Source organism: Vombatus ursinus, unplaced genomic scaffold (genome assembly GCF_900497805.2).
Source record: "Vombatus ursinus unplaced genomic scaffold, bare-nosed wombat genome assembly UNPS02010548.1, whole genome shotgun sequence".
NCBI lineage: Eukaryota > Metazoa > Chordata > Mammalia > Diprotodontia > Vombatidae > Vombatus > Vombatus ursinus.
This window is the reverse complement of record NW_020950326.1, coordinates 11,110,658-11,129,179: the sequence shown is the minus strand read 5'-3', so window position 1 is coordinate 11,129,179 and position 18,522 is coordinate 11,110,658. Positions and strand designations below refer to the sequence as shown.

Below are 18,522 nucleotides of genomic sequence, written 5' to 3'. Positions count from 1 at the left end.
AGAAGGCTGAATTAAAAGGTGTACCAAAGACAGTTTATTGCACAAAAATACACAGTAAAGATGAGATAAGATAGGTGGACTATCTGTAGAACCCATAGGGTTATGAAGAGCCATCTAGGACACTAAAATTCAGCAAAATAGTTTAGTTTAGTTTTTTGGGTTTTTTTAAAGAAGGTAACAAAACCGGTGACTGGAATCATCAGTACTTATATTTAGTGTATCTGTGATCTCATAAATAGATTCGCATGAATGAATAAGGGAATTGATCCATTATTAAGACCATGAAAGAAGAACAAGGAAGCCTTTTCTAGGAAAACAAAGTTACAAACTGGTCAGGACATGAAAAACATTTGGATATCTCTGAACACATGGACTCTTACCTACAGTACCTTCCTTATTCCAGTCAACACATGCATGTGAACTAAGAATACATATCTCTCTGGTTCTACCTATGACCAAGTGAGGTTGGCCAATTGATTTTAAATTTGGATATCTTGGATTTGAGGACATATTTTTGGCATTAGTAGTGAATATTCTTTATATAAAGAAAATAACTGATTTTGTTTTTCTTTTCAGGCAGTTCTAGGGGTATAAAGCACACTTTTTTGAACTTAGAAAAGGGCTTTGAAGGATAATACATTGTTTTATGTGAAGCAGTGTGACTTTTTTCTCTCCTTAAAAAAGCAAAAACAAAATAAAAACAAAAAAACACTGAAGCAACTATCCCCTGAAGTATTAGACTGTAGAAATGTTATCTATGCTTTCTTTTCTTTATATTTTCTCCAATATTAGAATTTCAAAAGTACAAAAGAACTAAGGAAATTGGCTTTAAAACATGTCTATTTCCAACACGAAAATCACCATGATGTTTAACCTCATCACACTAAAAGATGTTTGACAATCAAGGTTCCATTACATCTTAACACTGCTTATAAGGTAAAAGAAATTATTATTAACATTCTCTCCTTTCTCAAAAGACAAACCCAAGACCCAGCAACTCTTTCTTATTGGTACTGGTTAAATAGAGCAACTCAAGTTTCTGCATGAAGCCCAGAGGGGACAATTCACATTCCTTCTGCAAAGAAGAAATCATGGAATAGTGTAGCTGTATTGAAGCTTTTAGATTATCCAGGATGAATGATTCTTTTATAGGTGAGGAAAGAGAGGTCTAGATTGGCCACATGACTCATACGAGCTCAAACATGGTTAAAACAACTAGAACTCAGGTGTCTTGATTCTTTAAACATTAAGCTTTGTTTCTTTCTTTTTTCCCTCCGTTATATCCCACAAGAAAGAAAAATTGAAAAAATAAATCGATAAAAGGAAAGGCCATAACTGGAGATCATTAAGTACATTTCTTCTAGTGGCAGTTTATGCCTCATTTCTTTTTCTAACTTTTAGATACAATGGAAAGTTTTCCTTTCTTTACTTTATAGAAAAGGACAACATTCAGAAAGGCTGTTACTCATAGAAAATCACAGAGTGAATCATTCAGAGTCAGAATTCACTTAGTTCCCTCCGGCTGATGACGTTGCATTCCTCATTCATTTTAGTCAGGCTTGGAGAAGATCCACCTATCAGATTCAATCATTTCCTGATGCTATCACAGAGTTAATATTGCCAATATATTTTCAAACATAATTGCTTTCCTTTTTTCTGTTATGAAATATGAGCATAACACTTCTTGAACATTTTCCATTTATTTCTACATTGGGCTAGAGCCACATGCAGCATGTCATGGGTATTTTCCTCCAAAATCGCATAGGTGCTTGGCTTTACCTCCCTCTTTGTAATAAGTGAAGCCTTTGCAGCTCTCTTATGCTGGTATAACTCATTGTATGGAAACCAACCATACAGGCTGTGATGTCTGAAGAAATGTTTTTGTTTTTGTTTTTTTAAGCTCTTGTTTTATTTGTTCCTCTCATTTGGTACTTGTATTGTTAAAGCATGTTTCTATTCTTGGAGCTCAGAAATAAATGTTTATTGAATGAATAATAAATAATATTTTGGCCTTCTAGAGCAAATGTAGTCATTCATATATTGTAGGTTTGAGTCCTTCCATATCTGCTCACATATTTTTGTGAGGGAAACACTTTGTAAACCTTAAAGTTCCACATTTTTAAAAAGGCTATTTTTATGCATGTGCATTGTCTCTTCAACTAGATCTAGGTTCCCTGAAGACCTAAAGACCAGGACAAGGAAGCATAGTTCAATGAAAAGCATGCCGGTTTTGGCTTCAAAGGACCAAATTTCAAATCTCTGCTCTGCTACTTAGCACATGGTGCACCTTGAGTCACTCACTTATTTTAACTCCTTACAACTCAGTTTTGTTTTTTTTTTTTAAGTGAAGGGGAGGGATTAGATGGCATTTGAGGTCACTTCCATCTCTAAACCTCAATTTATGAATATAATCTAGGCTTTTTTTATATCCAAGAATAGTACTTTATATACACATTGGGAGGGCATCTAGGTGGCACAGAGGATAGAGTGCTGGACCTGGAATCAGGAAGACTCATCTTCCTGAGTTCAAATGTGACCTGAGACACTTACTAACTATGTGACCTTAGGCAAGTCACTTAACCCTGTTTATCTCAGTTTCTTCATCTATAAAATGAGAAGATGAAGGAAATGGCAAGCCACACCAGTATGTTTGCCAAGAAAACTCCAAAAGAGGATCACAAAGAGTCAGACATGACTGAACAACAATATACATATTAGGAACTCAATTTACATTGCTTAATGTATTGATATAAATTACCCAAAATTACTTTTTAATAAATATTGGAACTTCATTTTTCTTTTCCTTAAGGAAACTGGAGGAAGTATAATGTAAAGGTAAGTACTTTGGATTAGATGAAGGAGATTGGCTCTGAATCTTGGCTGTGACACTTGCTACTCCTGTGACCTGCTAAGTGACTTAAATTTGCTGGGCCTGTTTCCTCTTCTGTTAAATGAAGGGAGTTGAGCTATAATTTTTTTTTAAGATCTCTTTTAATTCTAAACCCTAGAAACCTTTGAAATTGATGTTGTTCTAGGTAAAAATAAAGGTTTTTGAAACTACAATTCATTGGAATATCAGGAGGAAGGAATCCATTGATAAACAAGTAATTCCTAAACACCTACTATATACTTAGAGGTACGTGGGTGATACAGTGACTAAAGTATGAGAACTGGAGTCAGGAAGACATGCATTCAAATCTGACCTCAGACAATAGTTATGTAACCCTGGACAAATCACTTAATCTCTGTCTGCCTCATTTTCCTCATCTGAGAAAGGGGACAATACTATTAACACTTACCTCCCAGGGATGTTGTGAAGACTGAATGAGATAATACTTATAAAGAGTTTTGCAAACCTTAAAGTATCATATATATATTGTTATTGTTGTTGTTGTTGTTATTGTTACCAACCAACAGGAATAAGAAGACAAAAGTAAGAGAGCCTCTGTCCCCAATAAGCTTATATTTTAATGAGTGAAAAAAACACACAGGGACCTATGAAGAAGAACATGCTTGTAGTCATGTGGTAATATGGTTTGGAAATATGCAGTAAGTGATGGGGAGGCCTGGTTTTGGAGAAGAGTAGGTAAAAATTATTAAAACCCAGGATCCCACTGACAAAATCTAGTAGGAAAATCCATCCTTTTCCAGTGGGAGAGGTTAGAGCAGGATGGTTGGAGTATAGGTATCATACTTTAGAAAATGACTAGGCAACCATTTTGGAGAGCAATTTGGAACTATGCCCAAAGGGCTATAAAAATGTTCATACCCTTTGACCCAGTAATAGCACTTTTAGGGTTGTATCCCAAAGAGATCATACAAATGGGGAAAGACCACATGTACAAAAATAGTTATAGCAGCTCTTTTTGTGGTGGCAAAGAATTGGAAATTGAGGGGATGCCCATCAATTGGGGAATGGCTGAACAAGATGTGGTATATGAATGTAATGGAATACTATTGTGCTGTAAGAAATGATGAGCAGGCTTACTTCAGAAAAACCTGGAAAGATTTGTATGGTCTGATGCAGAGTGACATGAGCAGAACCAGGAGAACGTTGTACACAGTAACAGCCACATTGTGCTATGACTAATATTAATAGACTTAACCCTTCTCAGCAATGCAAGGATCTAAGACATCTCCAAAGGTCTCATAATGGAAAATGCTATCCATATCCAATGAAAGAACTATGGAGTTTGAATGCAGACCGAAGCATGCTATTTGCTATTTTTTTCTTCTGTTGTATTTTGTTTCCTCTTTCTGCTGGTTCCTCCTATTGGTTCTAATTATTACTTACAACATCACTAATGTGAAAATATGTTTAATAGGAATATTATATATAGTATATATATAGCCTGTATATAATATATAGAGAGAGTATATAGCCTATTATATATAATATATATATATATATTATATATATATATAGTATATATATAGTATATATGTATAGCCTATATCAGATTGTGCACTTTCTTTGGGAGGGAGGTGGGAAGGGAGGGGGAGAAAAATTTAAAACTCAAAAACATATGGAAGTGATTATTGATAAATGAAAATAAATTAATGAAAAAAAGAAAAAAAGAAAATGACTAGGGAGACAAAAAAATATTATTTTCTTCTAAACTATTCCCTTATCATCTCCATCATTCTCTAAATTTTAATTATTTAAATTATTAATTATATTAATTAATATAACAATATATATTATTAATTATATAGCATATTATATAGTTACATTATATGTTAATTATACAATAAATATCTAATTTTTACTTACAGATTTTTACAAGATTAAAATCTAATTTTTTTTTGTTGTTTCTCTATACCTCCTCACTTCTCTTAGAAAAATCACTGCTCTTTCCTATAATTTACTGGGTTTTTTGTTTTCCTTCATATTGCGCATGAACTTGGAATTCTTAAATGTGATCTTCCCTCTATACAACTCCAATTATATCATGAATCCAGTGAAAGGATATAATTCCATACATAAGATTCCAAGTATTCTGGAATTTCTCTTTTTCAGGTTGAAGGGTAACAACATTCAAGGTTTAAATTTAGATGAGAATGAGACTTCATAGGATCCTAAATCTTACTATGTGATTTAGGGGAATCAGCAAAAGCTGTAAGTTTGGGAACCTGGGTAGTAATCATGACTCTGATGTCCATGTGGCCTTGGGCAACTAATTCAACATTTCATTAACTGCTATTTCACTTGTGAAATGGAAATAACATCATAGATTTTGTTCTGTTTTGTTTTTTTGTTTTGTTTTGTTTTGCACAGGGTAAATGAGGTAATAGTTGCCATCTAAAGGCAGCAGAGTACAGTAGAAAAAGCACCATAAAGAACAAGAGACTAGGAGTCAAGGGACTTAGTATTCTAGTCCTAGCTTTCCCATTTATTGTCTATGTGACTATCATCAAGTTGCTTGATTTACATATGCCTCAATTTTCTTATCTATAAAATGATGGAGTTGCTCACAGTGACTTAGAATTCATTTTCCCTATTTGAACTTTCTCTAATTCTCAGTCCTAACTCCAGTACTTTTTAGGTGTTTGACCCTGGAAAAGCTTTTATTTTTCTTCTTTTTCTCTCTTTCTCTGGGTCTTACTTTCCTGTTCAACAAAATGATGTTTGGACCAATGATTTCAGTTTTTTTTAAGCCCTAGAAGCAGATAATTATTTTAGATAGGAAAATATTTTCCTAGATAGAATTCTAGATGTGAAAATGCTTTCAGGCATTAAATGGAGATTATTAAAAAATCCTAGGAATAGGAAAAATTGGATAACTGGAATAAAGGGAAGAGAAAATAACCTTTTTTTTTTCTCCATGAAGATCTTAAGAAGAGCAGTAAGAAGGAATGTCTGTCTTTTGCTACCTTCCCAGAAACTTCTAGATCTTTTATTATAACTTTTATACTTCCAAGGCATCTAGTTATCAAACTCTGTCCTTTGAAAATTTGCATTGACACAAAGCCAGGAAATGGCCTCTGTCTAGAGGTTCTACCTTGATTGATTTTTTTCTATCCTCACTCTCTGCTGGGGGATTTCTAACTCTGTAGGAAAAATCTCATGGAAACTTCACACATTTCCACAGACTGGGTTATAAAAATGCATCAGATGTTGTTTTTGGCAGCTCTTTGACTTCTATTAGGTGCATGGGACCTTCCTGTGTGTTCTGGGAGATGTTTACACAGCTAACTGAAGCCCAATTGTTTTCATTTGCATCAGCTTGTAAAGGTTCTAGTTGTACCCAAGCGGTAGCTGAAAGCTACTTAAGGAATCATATTAGGAGGAAAGAAATTACTCTTGTGCAACCTCCTGCCACTCCGTTTTCTGTTGATAGGGCCCTGAAGCTTTGGTTTGCACTGCAAAGGGAGAAATAGTCCTGGGAAGAGGCCTGAGGGGCCAGTAATATGAGAGGAGGAGAAGGGAAAATTGCAGGGATGGCTGAAGAACAAAGCTCCTGTTCCCTTCTCTAAACCAGGGCTCAGCAAACTGGATAGCCTGAGTGTCTCTCATGGGTAATAAAAAACAGACTGGGGTGAATAGAAAGAAGGAGTAAAAGATATGGAGTGAGAGAAAATGAAAGAGGAAATAAGGATGAAAGAAAAAAAATTAAAGAGAGCACACATGAGTGGAAAGCTCCCTGACCTATGTGGCCTTGCTGAATTGGAACCATCTGGTACTTAGTTTCTGCATCTGTAAAATGGGAACACTAAAATTTATCCTGTATACCCACAAAGTTGTTTTATGAATAAAATAATAGGTGTTTTGAAAAGTTAATAGTACTTCTCAAATATAATGCATAATACCTTATTTTTTGGAGATAAATTGTAGAGTGCCATTGCTAATTTCCAGAGGTGCTAAATTGGTTTATCTCAAGAGCTCAGCCCTTCTTACATTTCCTAGAGCATGATAGCATAATATGTTGTTCTTTTCTCTGTCTCTCTACTTTTCTAAGCTCTTACATGCCAGTCTTGCCCTTTTACTGCCTTCCTTCAGTTCCCCATTATGATTTGAGGCTAATTTCTTCATGAACTTGATTAATATCATTGGTCAAAGTGATGCGGTTTAGGGGTTCAGGCACCCCAAAATCACAATACCCGGGTCCTCCCCGAAAGAATTCGAGCCAAGCCTTCTTGCAGCCAAAGACAAGGTTTATTAGAACATCCATCATATTGGACAGACTCTTAAGGAGTCTGAACATGGGTAAACAGCGGTTAGATTATAGGAATCTGAGCAGTGGCTAGATTTTAAGAATCTAAGCATCTTAATGGAGACAAGATAGACCTTATATACAGAAAGACCATGGGAGAGTAACCAAGTAGTCCATGAGGTAATAGAATTCCCAAGGGTGGGAAATGGAGCCTAGGTGGGACCAAGGGTGAGAAGTGGCCTGGGGCCATAAGGAGGCAAGACAATGGAGGGGAGATTGGGTGTAGCCACAATGAAAGACCAGTTGATGGGACTATAGCCTCAGGGGAACGCCAGAGATTTGGCCATGTGGGAAAGTCCAGGGTTTTTCCTTTCTGGGGTCCAGATCCCAACCCCCATCAGGGCCAGAGTTTTTCCTTTTTGGGGCTCAGATTCCAATCTCACCATTCCCGTACGGGGAAACTGCGTAACCCCAAGTTCTTCTCCAGCCAAGACTGGAAGGTATGTAAGCCTCCTCCTCTCCCTCTCTTTCTTGCTCTGCAGTTGGGGTCGCTCTCCAAGCATCAAGGCTTGGAGGTGCTTTTCTGGCAGACAGTTACGATGCTGTCTCGCACTTGGACCTGACGCTCTCAGGTTTTCGGTCCACTGGGTTGGTTGAAGGCCATGGACCCGGGTACACCTTCTGCAGCATAGAGGACAAGGACGGATGCCCTATCTGGAAGTGTATCTGTGGATTCCCTCAGCGCTAGGGAATTGGGGAAAACTGCAGTTGCTTTTTGGTTCCCTGAGGCTTACTTACTCCCTTCCCTCTGCACCTCTGAATCCTCCTTTATGGAGGTTACAGGGAAAAGTTAGAACAGCTAAAAATATCTTGGCAGATTCTGGAGGTTTTGTGATTGATCATTAAGGAGTTTAGAACTCCTCCTTACAACCCTGGTCACTCTTTTCTTCCACTCCCTTAGCTTGAGTACTTTTGATTTCGCCCCCTCCCACCTGGGGAAAAGGAAGGAGGGGGGAGGGGCAGCAGCTACAGCATAGGCCCCACTGGCAATGGCCTTGGGCCCTATGGCAACCTTTGCCTGGAAGCATCACCCAGGTTCAGCACATCCTGCTCAAGGTAATGGAGCTAGCCTCCAAACTTGGGTAAGCATGCTCTTTTAAATTTGTAGTTTTAACTATTAACTCACTGTGTAAAGTAATTTGGAAATGTATTTAACAAAACTGAAGCCACCTGATTGGTAATGGGTTTGTTTCACGTTTCAAATTGGTGAACTTTCTGTATCAGTTATGTCAAGCAACTAGAAAGGCTTGGCTTGTGCTCTCAGGCTCTTGGTCCAATGGTTCTGTTCAAGACCATGGAAATAAGCCTCTCAATTCTCTCGGCGCCAGGGACTTAGGAAAAATTAACTTACTTCTTTGGGTTTTTGACTTTTTTGTTTATTTCCCCAGTCTTATTCCTTATTCTTTTTTTTAGGAGGGAGGGACTTCCAGTCCCCAAATCTGCAAAGGGTCAATCCTCTTCAATTCCTGAAGATTCACCTTTGGGCTGTATTTTACGAAATTGGGAAAAATTTAGTTTCTCTAAAGAACTACAAAAGACAAGGCTGGTGTTCTTTTGCAACACCATTTGGCCTCAGTATCACCTGGAAAATTATGAGGCATGGCCCGTTTTGGGGACATTACAGCACAATATGCTCTCAGAGTTAAAACGATATTGTAGCAGAGAAGGAAAATGGGTGGAGATTGTCTACATGACTTTTGTAGAACTTTCTCGGGACCCCATTCTCAGAAAAGATTGTAGGATGCTCATAGCTAGAGTCACCCCACAAATAGGGAATGGGGATCAATTAGACTTTTTGGATGACCCTCTTTTTATGGCTCCCAGGGCTATAGCACCTCCCCAGTCCCTATCCCCTCCCTATTCTCCCCATTTTCCCTTGCCCCCCCATTTCCCATCCTCCTCCTTCCTTGCCTAACCCCTCTTTCCCTTGCTTTTCCTCCCCTGTCCCTCCATCCCAACCCCCTTTCCAACCTGCAACTTCTCCTCAGACTCCTGCTCAGGTTTTGGCAACACCTCCTCCCCAGGCCCTTTACCCAGAGGCAAGGATCACCCAGACCTTGGCCTCAGCCCCAGCCTCGGTGGTGTCTCCTCCCTTGATCCCTCCCCTTCTTCCAGTGTCAGCTGATTTTTCCCCTTGCCAGCCAGATCCCCTGGCTTTGCAGTCCAATCCAGTTTAGCCAGAATTTCCTAGTCTCTCACTCACAAGAAGTGGGACTTCTTATCTCCCTACCTCTCTAGCCCCAGTTCCCACAGTGCCTTCAAGGCTTTTTCCCCTAAGGGAAGTTCCTGTCTCCCCTAATGGGACAATTAGGGTTCATGTTCCATTCTCCATTTCAGTCTTCATTCAGATCAAAGAGAAACTGGGGTGATACTCAGAAGATCCCAATAAGTTTACTGAGGGCTTTAGGGACATGTCCCTACAATTTGAGCTTTCTTGGGGTGATTTGCATATCCTCTTCTCCACCTATTGTACCACTGAAGAGAAGAGGAGAATCTGGGAACAGGCCCAAAAATTTGGGGATTGTTTTGCTACCTATGACCCCACAAAATACCCCCCAGGAACAGCTGCTGTTCCCACTACTGACCCAGGATGGGATTATCAGAAGAGTGAGAATAGGGCAAGGAGAGATCACCTGGTAATTTGCCTGTTAGAAGGACTAAGAACTGCATTCCAAAAGCAAGTAAATTTTCAAAAAATTAAGGAAATTACTCAGGGAGAAAAGGAAAACCCTGCCCTTTTCCAAGACAGGCTAGTAGAAGCTATTAAAAAATATACAAATTTAGATCTCAACACTATAGAAGGGGCAACAATCAATCTGCCCCAGATATTAGGAGGAAATTGCAGAAATTGGCAATGGGGCCCCAAACACCTCAGGCCCAATTACTAGAGACAGCCTTTGGAGTTTTTAACAACAGACACTTAGTAGCAGCGATGGAGGAAAGAAAAAGAAGGGAAAGGGCTAGAGACAGAAAACATGCTCAATTCTTGGCTGTTGCCATAGCCAGGAAAAGACCCAAGGTTGCTCCTGGCAACTCTGGCAGTGGGAAAACCTGCTTTCGATGCCACCAGGAGGGTCACTGGTCCAAGAAATGCCCCACCAGGGCATCTCCTCAGAGAAAGCCCATCAACTTGGGCAGTGAGAGCCACAAGGAGTCCCGCTGGTCCAAGGAATGCCCCTCCAAGGGCACCCCCCCAGAGGGAGCCCCCACAACCCTCTGGGACTATGCGCGAGATGTGACCGGGAGGGACATTGGAGGAAGGATTGTCCTCGAGGTTGGAAAAATGGTGGAGTCGCCCCTTAGTACCCCATGCTCCAGCCTTCTGAAGAGTGGGAATGACAAGGGAGCCTAGGGCTTGGTAGCACTCCCACTTTCTCCATCTCTCTCACCGAGCCCTGGGCAAATCAAAGGTAAGGTTACCCACTTTATCTTGGCTATGTTCTGTGTTCTACCCTGGCCCTACTTGCCCCTCTACCTGTCGGGTCATGGGCATTGAAGGGACATACTCTCTCCCCTGTCTGTTCGAGGATCTGTTGTTTGAACACTCCTTATTATCTCCTCTTGTCCTGCCCCCTTGTTGGGAAGGGACCTGATGGTGAAATTGGGGAGCCAATTTTCTCTAGTTAAGCCTCCTATCTCTCTTTTCCCCCTGTGCACCAGACCTCCCCATGTTCCCCAGAAGTGTGAGACAGTTGAGCTAAATTTTTTGACATCAAGGAATTATGACAAGCAACTTGTCATAATTTGGTTACTGCTAAAATTGGCTATTGTAGGTTATTGTTTTAACGTGTAAACTTGCAAAAAATTTGTTTGGGTTTTGTATAGAAATCTCTAATGATTGACTTTTTACACTAGGACAAATTTAAATTTGAGATGTAAATCCTGGAAAAGTTTCCTAAGCTGTGATTAGTAAAACTTGCTGTTTGAGGTAAGAGCTCACAAGATTTTATTTTGAGTGATCTGATGGGTCATAATCTATCAATAATCAATAATCCACCATGTGAGAAAAATGCCACAAGCTATTCAGAGAAGGTGATACTGCTAGGAAGTCAGCATCAGGAAAAGCTGAGAGGACAATTTTAGCCTCAGCCTAAGATGGGATCCTCCTGGCTCAGTTTCCCCATTATGTTCCTTTAAAAGGGAATGTTACCCACCTGGCTATTCCTGAGTCTAGCTATGAGGTGGATTTGATACTTCATAGCTGGAAAACTGAATTATCTGAATCTAAGCAGAGCTAAGGATGTTTTATCCTCTCAAAGTTGGGCCCTAAATCTGGGCCCTGCAGTCTTTTCTGTCAGATTTGTGTCTTCCAGACTACAGGCCATTCACCTACAATTGGTAGCAAACAGTGAGTACCAGCCAATGTCTCTACTTTGTTCCCTGGATGCAGCCTGTGCTCAGTTCCAGTCAACCTCCTCTTTGGGACCCCCTTGAGGCAGGGACAGCTCTACGCCCCTTGTCAGCAGGAAGCAATTTCAGAAGCCGAGACCTTAGCCCCTTACTCCAAAAGATTTTGGGTTCCTATTTGTTTGAGGGGGGAATGATGGAGTTGGAATCTGAGCCCCAAAAAGGAAAAACTCTGACCCTGATGGGGGTTGGGATCTGGACCCCAGAAAGGAAAAACCCTGGACTTTCCCACATGGCCAAATCTCTGGCGTTCCCCTGAGGCTATAGTCCCATCAACTGATCTTCACTGTGGCTACACCCAATCTCCCCTCCATTGTCTTGCCTCCCTATGGCCCCAGGCCACTTCCCACCCTTGGTCCCACCTAGGCTCCATTTTCTACCCTTGGGAATTCTATTACCCCATGGACTACTTGGTCACTCTCCCATGGTCTTTCTATATATAAGGGCAATCTTGTCTCCATTAAGATGCTCAGATTTTTACTATCTGGCCAATAGCCCATAGATGCTCAGACTCCTTAAGAGTCTAGCTAATATGGCAAATCTTCAATAAACTTTGTTTTTGGATGCAAGAAGGCTTGGGTCGAATTCTTTCGGGCAGGACCCGGGTATCATGATTTTGGGGTGCCAGGACCCCTAACCTCTAGACCACATCAAAAGGACATCATAGAGTGTTAAGACCATAGAATCTTACAGCAAGAAGAGGGCTTATATGATCCCATTGAGTGAAACACCACATTTAAACTTGAAAAGACTGAGTCCCTGAGGAAAAGTGACTTGGCTCAAATGCATGCATGTGACAATGTGCCAAAAATGGAATTGAAGTCTAGATCACAATCCTAGAGTCATAGAATCTGAGCTTTGGGAGGAACCTCAGAAATCATCTAGGACAACCTAAATCCCATGAGATTGTTTTGTCCACTAGACCACAATGACTTCTAGGATAATGTTTTCAGGTTACCGTTAAAATGTGAATCAAATATGTAAACTTTTTTTCCTTTTAAAGTTTCTTTTCTAAACCAAAAATTGATCATCTTCCTCTATTCCCAGATGGGGAATAAAGTTGATTTAAGTTGCATTTTGAATAAACCACAATCAGTGTTCTGGTGATTTATTAAACTTAATCTCCTCAATCTCTGAACTCACCCCATCCCCACTAGATTTTACTTTCTGTGTCCAGACTATCTTTAAGGCCTTTGTACCTATCTGAGTACTATAAGCTAAGGGAACACATGTATCTCTGTAACTAAGAAGATATTCCTATCCTGAGATAGGAAGACTCCTTCTTGGTTCTAAAAATAAATATATGAATAAATAATGCCCCTTTGAAATCTAAGTGGAAGATAATAATTCACATTTATCTAAAGTTTAAAGTTTTCTAAGTGGTTTACATGCATAAGAGACTTGCTATAATTATCTCTATTTTGCAGATGTGGAAACTGAGGCTCAGAGAGGTTAAGCAACTTGTCCATGGCTTTTAAGTGTCTAAGGAGTCTATGTGTCTAAAATTCAAACCCAGATCTTTCTAATTCTGTATCTAGCATTCTTGACATCTAACACTAAGTGGTTGATATGTTATGGTGTGGTGAATTTACCAGAGACACATGACATATAACCCCAAGGCTATTAGATATGGTGATAAAGAGCCTATGTAAAACTTGAAGTCTGAAAACCTGGGTTCAACTCCAGACTTGCTATTTATTAGCTGTAACTTTACTTCCCACTTCTTGAACTTCCATTTTCTTAGTCATAAAAATAGGATGTAGTATTTGCTTAGTGTTCCCATTGCTACATTAAAGTTCCCCTCCTTCTTCACATATCCCACCATTAGGAGTTCTCATTTTATTTCCTCTGAACTTTCTTCAACCAGCTTGAATTAATCACATGACATCACAGCAATTTAAAAGGGTATTTACTTAAAATGAAAAGCAAGCACTATAACAGGAATTAAGAAACAAATAGCGAACACTGTCAATACCCATTTTCCAAACAACAAACTTCCAAAATTCTTGCAAATATAAGTTGTAAGTCTTCTCAGCTCTACTTGCCATCCCGGCAAATCAACTTGACTCTAAAAGTTACTAGAGCTGGAACAAGTTTACAAATCCATATCCTTAGCCTTGCATGTACTCCTATATCAGCAAGTCTTAAAAACTTAGGAGGAGAAGGGAAGGCAGACTGGGGGAGGGGCAAGATGGAGTGAAAATTTGGAACTCAAAATCTTGTGGAAGTAAATGTTGAAAACAAAAAAAATAAATAAAAATTACCATAAAAAAATAAAAAAGAAAGAGGAATAAAAAAAACTTAGGAGGAATTAACATTTGTTAGTTACTTGATGTTGGCATCAAACTCTGGATCCACAACTTAGTTCAAGTCTGTGCCCAACTCTTTGTCCATCATTTACATCTGTTCTAAACAAACATGGTGATGGAGAAACTCTGTGGATTATCTAAGTGCATGTTCACTGTTCAACTGGCATTCTTCATCCACTTGATCTTCCCTGTGTGGATAATCATGACAAAGCATTTTGAGGGTTTGCAAATTTCTTCTAGGAGGTTTTGACATGTTCAAGGACTTGATGCTTTCATACACTGTCATCTGCAAATTGGAGCATCTGGAGGACCTCAACACACATAGGAAATTCCTTTTCATCTTGGACTCCGCACTGAATTGTCTACTACATTGAGGCAGACACCTTTGGTGAGCATGTGTCTCTGTGTTTAATTTGTCACCTAATGTTTATGAGCATAGGGTCATTCAATTAAGTTGCTTTCTGTTATTATATCTTTCAAGGAATCTTGAATGGTTTTAATATATGAAAAGATACATCATTGAAAATGATCCTATAAGGAGACATTTTACAATATTGAATAAAAAATATTTCAAATCAATAAATAACAAGTACAGCAAGATTTTATGGTAGCAACCCACAAATCTCTCTCAATCTCTCTCTCTCTGTCTCTGTCTCTATCTCTCTCTCTCTCTCTCTCTCTCTTTATTTCTCTCTTTCACACACACACACACACACACACACACACACACACACACACACATTGGGTCACTTGGGGAACAATTAGACCAGGTTCAGAGTATTCTGTATATTCTTTGGGTCCACATGGCTAAAACTATACCCCATAAGCCCCCATCAATGGCTTTATTTTTAAGTCAGTAGACATATTAGGTCAAAGCAAAAATTAGAAATTACTGAAATGGCATATTAAAAATATCTCCACCTGGGATATATTCTCTTGCAGCTATATACAGTATTAAGTTTGAAGAATGGACAAATAGGGGCAGCTAGGTGGTACAGTGGATAGAGCACCGGCCCTAAAATCAGGAGGACCTGAGTTCAAATTCAACCTCAGACCAAACACTTGATACTTGCTAGCTATATGACCCTGGGCAAGTCACAACCCCAATTAGCTAAAAAAAAAAATGGACAAATAAACAGAGGTTAAAATGCAGTGCAACATGTAGAAGGAAAACACATGGCCCAGACGACTTACACTCCCACTACCACAAGAGCCCTCCTAGTGTTTTCCAGGACATCACTATGGCATTTTTGCTAGGTAAGTTCCTCTGCTAGACTCTCTAAACCTATTTGTCAGAATCATGGCTCTCCAGCCAACCATCTCCCAAAAAGGCTCATGCCTCTAGGAACTAGACTCACAATGTCTTTTCCTGTCTTACTTGATTCTGGTTTGCATGTAGAATCTTGGGCCTGCCTACTTCTGGCCACAGCATCTAGGGGAGAGAAAGCCACACGGCACACTATACTCTGAAAAAAGGATAAAGATAAAAGGTCAGAAGTGTGAGTCCCATTCGAGAGTTGGGTTCTTCCACCATAGCTGGTTCTGTTTTCAACAGACAGAACTCCTCTTTTCAGAGCTTGGTGGCTTCCTTGTTTGAGCATAATTTTATTTCATTTTGTTTGATTTATGCCAAGATGGTTAGATTCTTTTACCCATTTACTGGATGCTTCCTGTTTAATCTCAGCTGGTTTTAACCACAGGCGAAGGTACAACCACCTCAAGTTGATTAAGGAGCTTATTCACATCTCCTTGAAGAGGAACGAAGTGCAAATATACCTTTATGCTCTTTTCACTATGGCCAATCAAAGTCTAAAAAGCATACACTCTTTCATTGTTTCTGTTACCTGTCCCCTTACATCCTCTAAAGGCAACCACTCAAAATCTTAAAGTGGAAACACTTTGTCACTTCTTATCTCTGATACCTGGTCCTTACATTCTTTAACTTTAACATGTGGATCATAGGGACTTAATTTATCAGAAGTCTCCTCATCTACTCTTTGCTTTGCTGTATACTTGTTTTACCTTTCAAACAACTGTGAAATGGTAAAAATATTACCCCTTGTTGAATATCACTTGTGAAAGTATCTTTGTTCCCTACCAAGACCAATCAAGGACATCTTCATTTCATGTATAGATAGCTCTCATAATGATTTTGTTTAAATGGGAAAGTCAGCGTATAGGTCAGTAGTTATTGATGCTCTCATGGTCAACTGAGATGGTTTTCCACAGCTTTGATATCTGCCCTTTCTCCATATAACTTCACATTGAACCTTCAATGCCCTCATAGTTGTGCTACCTCCAGCAAAGGATTTCTCTATATACATTTGGATCAGTGTAGCTACATTCACTGTTTTTGTTTTCTTTAGTGGCAGGCATACTCCTGCTAAAAGCACATTCAGGACTGAGATGTTAGGATTCAACTGCGGTGGTTACAGTGTCCTTGATGGAGGAAATGGTTTATCATAGTATTTTTTACAAACCTTTTCCATAGATTTTTTTTCTCTTTTTCCATTTTTATCTCTAAATTCTTGTCAGATAACTTTGTTTAGTTAAATACTTTGCAAATTTTCTTCAATCTGGTTTTGCCCTCTGCTGATTCTCTCTGCTTTATGAGAGAGTAAGCTCATAACTATTCATTGCTCTTCTTCATAAAATTTTACAATTAAGTTTATATTTTAACCCAATGTTTCCTTTGGCAGTCTATCTCTCAGTTTGGCAAGCAAGTCAGATGTTTGCTAAGGTGCTTTTTTAAAATTCTTTTGGTCTTTTTTGATGGAATTTACATTGGTTATAATTCTTCATGCAATTATTATAACTGGCAGTATAATTTCTGTTGTTCATTTCCCCTTTTTGATTGCAAATTCTGTTTAAATAGTCCAAGATTGAATTGTCTTAAATATATATCCTGGTATGATGTTTCATTTTGGCATGAAGATAGCCCTTGGTTCTCAAAGGTTGAACCAATGGAGTGTGAGCTCAAACAGATTCTCATTCTAGAAAGGCTTTCAGATTTCACTCCATAAACAGATTTACTCATTCTCTAAGGACCAACCCAGAAAAGTAGGAATAGATTCCTGTGGATGGAATGTTTCCTTATGGAAATCCACCAAAAAAAAAGGAAAATTTAAGAATTTTTTCAGTCCTGGATACCCCACTTCCACTTTTGCAGTTACAATATTAAAGTACCACCAAAGAGGACAGAGAATGCTGAGAATCACAATTTTAGAAATAATTTCCATAAAACGTACTCTAAATATTGGTACCCTAAATGTGAGCTCCTTGCCTAATGAACAATGAAGAATTCTGGAGGACTTGAATTATGTTAATCTTGATATTCTTGCTATAAATAAGACCAGAAGAGAAAAGGAAGTTGTAGATAGAGTCAATCAATAAATAATCAATCTATAAACATTTATCAAGTGCCTAATATGTCAGTCACTGTGCTAAGCACTGGGGATACAAAAAGAGACAAAAGGTAGTCTCTGCTCTCAAGGAGTTTACCTAATGGGGGAGACAACATGAATACAAACATATACAAACAAACAATACAAGATAAACATGAAAAAAAATTAAAAGAGGGAAAGCACTAGAATTAAGAGGAGTTGAGAAAGACTACCTATAAATATGAGATTTTTAGTTGTGACTTAAAGAAAACAAAACCAAAAGAAAAAAAGGTCAGTAGGTGGAGAGGAGGAGGTAGAACATTCCAGGCATGGGGGACAACCAGAGAAACTTCCCAGATCTTAGAAATGGAGTGTCTTGTTTGTAGCCAGGAGGCCAGTGTTACTGGATTGAAGATTGTGTGGTGGTGAATAAGGTAAATAAGAAGACTGGGAAGGCAAGAAGAGTCCTGGTTATAAAGGGCTTTGAATACCAAACAGCATTTCATATTTGATCTTAGAGGCAATAAGGATCCAGGGAAGTTGAATGAGTAGGGGGAATAACATAATTGGACCTGTGCTTTAGTAAAATCACTTTGGTAGCTAAAAGGAAGGTTGATAGGAGTGGGGAGAGAATTAGGACAGGCAGACCCACCATCGGGCTATTGTGACAGTCCAGGTGTGAGGTAATGAGGGCCTTTACCAAATTGGTGGCAGTGTCAGAGGAGAGAAGGGTGAGTATTGTAGTGATGTTGCAGAGGTGAAATCCACAAGCTTTGGCAACAGATTGGATATGAGAAGTGAGAGATAGTAAAGAGTCAAGGATAAAACCTAAATCACAAGCCTGAGGGACTGAGAGAATGATGTGGGCCCCCACAGTAATAAGGGAGGTAGGAAGGGCAACAGTTTAAGGGGAAAGACAATGAATTTTATTTTGGACTTGTTTAGGTGAAAGGAAAGGGCATGGGAAGAAATATAGTGCTTACTATGTGTCAGGCACTGTGCTAGGCACTTTACAAATAGTATCTTATTTGATCCTCACAACCCTGTGAGGTAGGTGCTGTTATTATCCCTATTTTACAGTTGATGAAATTGAGGCAAACAGGTAAAATGACTTGTTCCAGGTTATTGTTAGTGTCTACTCTATTTGAACTCAAATATTCCTGACTCCAGGACTGGCCCTCAATCCATTGTGCCACCTAGCTACCTCTT

General features: G+C 39.0%; 1 pseudogene; it reads right to left on the bottom strand.

The window, feature by feature from the left end:
• The window catches only part of LOC114037740, a 192,857-nt pseudogene extending 185,013 nt beyond the window's left edge, over positions 1-7,844 (bottom strand).
• Positions 7,845-18,522: the final 10,678 nt, after the last annotated feature.